Genomic DNA, 8,451 nt, shown 5'->3' with positions numbered 1-8,451 from the left:
GTAAAAGTATGTGTTAATTTCTAAAAAGTTACCAAAATTACAATAAGATTTAAAATATTGAACTTCTACAATATATATTTCTAGTCTATCGACATTCCTATAGTCTGTGGTAAACGCGGGAATAGATGCCGCAAGCGCGGACTTGAGTTGAAATGACGTTATTACTCGGCTGTACCACACGAATACTTGTCAGAAATAATTGTGGAAATAACTCCGATACGTATTGGTTAACTGTTTGTACTTGCCCGTAATGCGCCAGTAATGGTGGTAATGGTATGAAATCGACATTAATTGTATGCTATTTCACACCATCGCAGTTGCTTTAAGGTAAATCTCTATATTATAATTCCAATGCAATGTAAGTTTATTAAGTATGTTGGTTTTTTTCGTTGCATTTAAATATATTAATTTTCTTAAAAAATATAATATGTTAATTTGAGCGTTCGATAATCAACTCAATTAAGATGTAGTTTAGACTTCCGTAAGTCAAAAACGCATTTTGACAGATTCGCGATAGTTCGCTCTTAGCCTGTCTGAATCTCACATTCAGGGTCTTCGCGCCATTCCGTTTTCGTGCCCTAAGTAAGGTTTTCTAGAAAATCACCGGACACTTACCTATTTAATATGATCAATAAAACATACCGAATTTTAAGGCCCAGACCCATAAATAGATGCAACACTGGATTATTATAACTTTATATTACAACAGTGAGCAGTGAACGACTCTCATCGCTGAGATCGTGAGTCCGATCGCTCGCTGTGTGGACTTTCTTTTTTTCACATTTGCTCGACTGAAGGAAGAAAAACATCGTGATGAAACCGGCTCGGGTAGACCCAGAAAGTCGACAGCATGTGTCAGGCACAGGAGACTGATCACTTGCCTATTAGATTGACTAATGATCATGAAGAAATCTGAAGCCCAGACCTAAAACGGTTTTATTTTTTATATTACAATATAGAGTTTGCCTGAGCTATACCATAGCTTCCAAAATATTTTCGGCGTTTAATGAATCTAGCGAAACTGAACTACACTGAACTCTCAGTTAATTAACTATCATTTCTAGAGAACTAATTCTAAGCCTAATTACAATTACACTTGGAAATAGGAATTGTAGCGCCCGCGTCGGCAGCGGAGGCGTCAATACGCCCGTCCTGGAGCGTTCACTGTTATGGTTTAGATACTGGAACGAGTAGAAGCTTGTAAAAAATCATCTTTAAGAAGAACAACAAAGGTCTGTGATGTTACTATAAAAATAAATGAACTTAAGTGGAAATGGCAAGAGGAAGAGAAAAGTGGTGCAAAAATGAAAATCTCTTTATTTGACATCTATATGTGAATAAGTTTGAAAAATTCAGAAAACAGAGATAGAATATCAATATATTTTCTATTCAATTCAAAATACGTCCTATCAGAAACATAGTTTCTCCTATTTTTATTTAATTGAGGATGATAATTGTTAAATATTGATAGGTACTTAGAGTCAAAATTGTTAATATAACAGTATTTAATTATTTATATACCATAACTAATCAAACATTTATAATAGTATTATATAAAAAATAAAACAGTGACGCCATAACCTCTTTGGGTCTGGGCCTCATATTTCTGATTCAGTTTCATGATCATTTTTCTATCTAATAGGCAAGTAGGTGATCAGCCTCCTGTGCCTGCCACAAGACGGTTTCCTCGCAATGTTTTCCTTTACCGTTCGAGCGAATGGTAAATACGTAAATAGAAAGAAATTCCATCGGTGCACAGCCGAGATGGAACCTACAACCTCTAGGCCAACACTGCTTATTCTCAATCATAGAACAGTATTATATACCTATTACATTGGATATATATTTACATTTTAAAATGCAAACAAACAAGAAACGATAAGTTCCAACAGCGCTTACCATTCATTCTAATCATTCTGTAGAGACCTTTGCCAAAAAAGGCCACACAGATGGAAAAATAATGAAATTATATAAATGTGTTTAAGTGTAAAAGTATCTGAAATAAATACCTATATACTAATTATATAAAAAATGGTTATGGTTAGTATGGATTAGTAACTAGCGCCAGTAACTATTCCATATCAACGTACAACCGTCGGCGCGAACTCTATAATTATTAAGAACATCCAGCTGTTTTGCTCGTAGCCCATAATTAAAACATAGTTAGACCCAGTTCAGATTAATGTCTTAATAGAAATGTAACAGTTGATTACCTTAATGGGAATAGGTTATTATCGCGTTTTTACCTGATGCATGATGGATAACGTCATTTGTATGTCTGTTTTGATTACATCCTCTTGTGTAACGGTTCGTTGGTGTGTAATTTACATTGTTAGTGTTAAACGTGCCTTAATATTTGGATTTGGATTTGTTTTAGAACACTTTTATGATAGCCGGAGGTATTGTCATTCTATTTGTTTAGGAAATCTTTTGTAGAATAGAAAAATAAATGATAATTGGTTTTACTATTAATTAATAATTTTGATGTTAGAGCAGTGTTCTTGTGGCGTCAGAGAGGCTCTCTCATTCCAGGTTCGAACCTCAGTTGTGCACCAATGGACTGTCTGTTTCTGTCATGTTATTTGTCACATTCACTCGAACTGTGAAGTAAAACGGCTTGCCTTAGACTCAATAAGTCGACGGCGTGCCCGGTATAGGAGGCTGTTGCCTATTAGATCGATATGAAATGACCATGAGATCTGAGGCCCAGACTTAAAAAAATTGTAGCACCACTGATTTATTTATTAACAATGTTTAAATATGTATTACAGTGTTCTGTGATTTGTAAGTCGTGATGTTACGAAATAAAAATCAAAAGATGTGATAAAATACAGGAGCCATTTTTTTAGGTTGGTTGCATAGCGATCGTTAACTTTTTGAGTGTACATAGACAATGAATTATAAAACAATCCGCCATAAGTAACCATAGACAGCAAGTGTTAACAACTTGTAAAGCTGAACAATGGGTATGGAGGCTTTATGCATCTCGCAGAAGCAAAGTTTAAACCAGTCTCCCTACTTTAGGGCTACCAATCTGGTCACCGCTAAAATAGGCTCGTTACCTAAAATATCATTACATACGCACGTATTGCTTGTTGTCAAATAAATTATATTTTTATGAAAATTATTACTAGTCGCATATTTTAAAAAGGAACCTCCTCAACTTTCCGGAAACTAAAACACAATAAAAAACAATGATTAGAATGTCATGACAAGCCCACTTTCACACATAGTAAGCAAAATGGGATCGGGAGAAATATAAAATTGTTCCATGGCAACCCTATTCTCTGTGACATGTTTTATGCGTGTTGCAATGACATGTTAATACATCCTTTTGTGGCAGAACGCCCGCCCCGTCTGCGTTCGGCGGGAAAACTTGTCTGTACGATTTTATAGTCTGTGCCGATGCGACTTTAAGAAATCACTTTGTAACACGATATTTATGGGCGTATTTTTTTTATTATGTAATTAATCGCCTTGATAATTAAAAATCCAAAGACGTTCATTCCGTGGATTATAGGGGCCTGGGACATACCTCTTTGTTGAGGAAGCTTAGGATCTGTAGTACAGATCCTCTCATGCCAGCCAATTCCGAATCAGCGTACCATTGGAAAAGGTCTGCATATGTTGTGTGACGGATTATGTTTTTCCCGCTCAATTCTTAAACATAGCAAAATGGAGCCGATCCCATACGTCAACGCTCCATATATTAGTAGTATTCTACGCACAGATTTCTGTTAATTCAATTAATTCAGTTATATTTATTGAAATAAAAAAAAAACCTTCATAACCTCCTTTCTAGGCTTGCGCACGATTTTTTCTATCCCATCGTATTGTTTACCTACCTCTTATGTCCTTAATGTCAATATTAATATCCGACCTTCATAGATATAACAATTGATATCTTTTAAAGCATCCAAACAATGCATTGGCATATCTTTGTGTCGTTTTAAACAAATCGTCGACCATCATCGCTTGACAGTCGTGTAGCCCACAAATTAATATGGGAAGGTCTTTGACGAGTCATCTCAGAGAAATTTGTTGTCATGTTAGACTTGCAAATACTCGCTCACTTTGTTAGTTAAACATGTGAAGAGGCCTATTAAAATAACAGCTAGAATCGCGAAGACATTAAATTAATCATATGCTATATTATTTGATCAATTGATCATATCGTACTTTGGTCAATCCGTAGGGGCGTCGAGAACCTAGAGAAGCTCGTCGTGAATGGCAACACCGAAAGCAAAAGACCGCGTGGAGGTTCGCCAACGAGATGTTTTGATCAAGATTCGTTGTCCTTTATATTATGCATCGTTATAAAAAAAAGCGCATGACCGAAATTGGCGGAAGAAAATTATCCAGATTTTTCTGACAACGATACTCAGACAGGAGTTACGGACTCTGAGGGAGAGATTAATTAAGGCTTATTATTTATAATATACATCACTCTTATATCCAATGACGTAAATGAAAAATTCCGTGCGTTAGAGGAGCCAGGGACATTCCTGTTTGTTTAGGATCCAGCTTAGGATCTGTAGGATAGATAATAAAAAGAAGAATTCTTTCAATTTTCTTATACTATAAATACGCAGAACAACATAATTTTGTACATATTTCAAAACCAATCTAAACTAATGATAGAAGGCCTTCTTTCAGCCTTAAACTTTTTAAGAGCATTATTGTTATTGGCTGCTCGCGACATTCAGACCCTAGTTACCGAGCAAAGAGAGAGATGTCATATCACACATATACAAAATGTAGAAATTACTGCAGGATATTAAAACACCTATCATCATAATCTTTCTACCATAGTTTTTCTAAATCAAATCTAATTATCCAAACACTAAATCCTATCTAAAGTATTGTACAGATTATAATACATTCATAGCATCTCCATTTATTAGCAATGAACGAATGAACGAGTGAGTGATTTCGTTCTCACGAATGCGGTCCTCTTTGATTTAACTTTAATGACACCTTCGCGTGAATGAAATTGATTTGACGTCTCTGTTTCGAGTTTTCTCAGTTTAAATGACGTTTTTCGAATTTATACATTGACTTAAATTACATATGATACCGCGAAACTTGACATTACCGCGAGTTAACACAAAGCCATCATGTTTTATTTATTCTGGTACTTCAATCTCAAAATTATTATGTTTATGACTGTAACAGTAAATTAATAATATGAATACATATTTTAAAAGTTATTTTATGAATACATATTGTAAAATAAATTTTGGAAATTTTCTTTATACGTGTGAAGGAAGGATAGTACCTTCAAGCAAAACGGAGGATCTTCGACCTCTCTAACCACTGACTGGGCCCCGAGTGGGTACGTCGAGAAGTTTTACATATCCTTAGTCGGAATAACTTCGTTAGCATGTTTCAGGAATCGACGTCATTGTAGTTATTCGTGTGAATGATTGTAGGTGTAGGCGAACTCTGAGGTCACGTTTCGAAACCCGGCTATGCACTACTGGATTCTTTCTATAAGTGCAATAACATCCTCGTATTAGAGGATAACCTTGTGAGAAATTCTGTATTATCCATTCGATGACGTGTATCAAGGCACAGAAGGATCATGCCCAAGAATTGAAAAAAAACTAAATGGGTGCATATCTGAGTTTCTCCCGTAGCCGTTGGATGGCATGTGTATAAGAGAAATCAACGATTTTTAAAAGAATAATATAAACTGGTTGTGAGTTTTGACTAAATATTACGTACTATACATAAAACTTCAAAATATAAGCGTCACGTGTTACATATACTTTCTATTTCAATATATATAAACGTTTAGTATCAAGTCACGTGTACGCTAATAACGTAATAAATAAAAAGAAATCTCATTACAAGCAGTAATCAATTTCCAAACATCATTTAGTACACCTTATTATGTTTTTATTTCTATAGTTGATGGAAAGAGCTATCATTAGTGTGGTGGTATGTAAATGACTCAATCTCGGCAGCTGACTAGGTAATTAGATCGTGCAGGCGTCAAGTTGTTAAAACTACATTAACTGACAATTTATTTGATAGTGATCGCGAGATCTTTTGTCATTTGTTTTCAATGGCTATGTTCTATGTGAGACTAATAATTAAATAGCTTTGAAGCAAATTTCAGAGTGGATTAATGGGAATTTTTATATGTATATTGCTGATTTGAAATGAATAATATTAGCTAGATAGTTATCACTATGGTCGTCCGTGATTTGGATTTTAGTTTAAAATAAGTTAGAGCGGACGCAAATCAACTCAACGATCGATCCAACGCACTACTGACAAATTGACTTTGACACATTGACAATTTACAACCTGTAAATGACATCGTGTTCTCTTATTACATTATCTCTGACATCTATTTGTGAAGGTAGAATTGTCTTGGTGATTGTTTATAAGCGTCCAAAATTAAAACCATGATGATCGCTAACCTTCGAAAGGAGATGACACTATAAGAAGAATGTGTAATTGTCGCGGGCGGGCCGACAACGCACTTGAGAGCCTTCTCACAGTGTGTCCATGGGCGGCGGTGTCACTTAACATCAGATGAGACTACGGTCCGTTTGCCACAAGGTCTATAACAATATCTATGTCACCCGGACTCCGACTTGTCAATAGATTTCTTATCTACGCTAATAAATAAATTTCCTAAGCCGAAAAATCTATGTTTTCACCTCCTAAGTTCAATTATTAAATATACCGATGCAGAATGTGTGTTCCCGGTACATGATTTTCTTAAAGATATGATAGATGCCTAAAGCGTAACAAAATCCACTTTCCAATTTAACTAAATTTATTAATTTTTCAACTCTAACTACGTAATCTAAAAGTCTATATTGGCCCTTAACAGTATCATGTTCTCTGTATAATTAAGGAATTAACAATCTCCAATATCATATTATAAGATAAATCTGAATATCTGAGTGAAAACTGTTTTTATATCTGCTAAAACTTGTCGTCGTGTAACGAGTAATTTCTCGTTATAAAAACCCATCGCTTGTGACACCTCGTTACCTAAATACAATTGATTACTATGTCCATGTTATTATTAATAAAAAATATAATAAATGACTGTGGAGGCGTAGGTTTTAATCAAGAGGTGTTGGCAGTGGACAAATAGTTTTTAATATAATCTATCGCTATTAAATGATAATGTGATTGGCTTAGTCTAGAGTTTCCAGTTATAGAATAGCTTTAATTTTAATTACCCAATATTGTCTATGGTATCTATGGTGTCTATGGCAGAAATATGTAGTTTTTATTAAATATATTTCGACTTCGTCTAAAAGAGATTCTAGTTTATCAATAGACACATTAATTAAATATTCCATTTAACCGTAGAACCAAAATATAACAATCAGATAATAAAATTAGAATAAAACCATTGATTCGAATGTTGGCAACGATTTTCAAATTTGGAACGAGCGCGGCCATCTTCTAAATGGCTGCCATAAACGCGATAATTGGATAATCTCATTGGTCGGAAGCTAACTGAAAACGATTTTAGTGGTCTTTTTTTAAATTGCACCTTTTGTTTTTATATTACACAAAAATTATCTGTTTTTGGGTATTATAATGAGTCTTATCTGGTGGCTTTTAACAGATAATTAAAATGAATTTAATTCATTTCATTATTTACATCGATTAATGTCAAAGCTGGAGGTCAAAACAGATAACAGTAGACAGCCAGCTAATGAGATGCAGATTGCTTTGTCGAAATTTAAATAATACTTAAAAATATCTTGTTACCAAAAATATTCATTATATTTCCTTTAAATGATACCATAGTTACAGTTATTACATTTTTACATAGAAATCTTACCAGTTTTATTGCACGGTGTTCATAAATAACAAAATTGACTGCGACAGAGCCACAGACCTCATTCCGTAGTCTATAAAAAGGTTTAGAAAAAATGAAGCGTTCGAAATTTAATTTATTCAAAATTGAAACGTCACGGCACACAAAGGCACGCGGCGGACAATGGCGGCGGCGGGCGCGAGTGTTAACACGAAAATTAAATGCTGATATCACAATTAATCAAGAGCCCATATTAATAATTGGCTATTCACTGTGAGGTGTCAAATTATATAGCTCAATTATCCGCCTGTAGAATAGAATAGGGCGTAGTTTGTATTGTTTATAAATAAACATAGGTAATACCGACTTTTGTAGTTTTGTTTGATGTTCTTTTGTTATTTTTTAACAGTTTGAAAGTTTTGCTTTGAAGCAGGTCTTAAAAGCCATTGTTATCTTTTTAAATCAAATTGAATTTATGAATCTAGTGTTGATTGAAACCGACAACCGTTACCAGCACGTAACTAAGAATTTTCATATTATTTTATTATTATATGTGCTATAAAAATACGACGCGATAAAGTCGTTAAAAAGAGAACAAATTGATTAAACGAGAAGAAAAAAATATTTAATAAAATCATCTAAGTTATTAAATA

Source organism: Pieris brassicae, chromosome 7, assembly GCF_905147105.1.
Source record: "Pieris brassicae chromosome 7, ilPieBrab1.1, whole genome shotgun sequence".
Lineage (NCBI taxonomy): Eukaryota > Metazoa > Arthropoda > Insecta > Lepidoptera > Pieridae > Pieris > Pieris brassicae.
Note: the sequence above shows the minus strand (reverse complement) of the source record.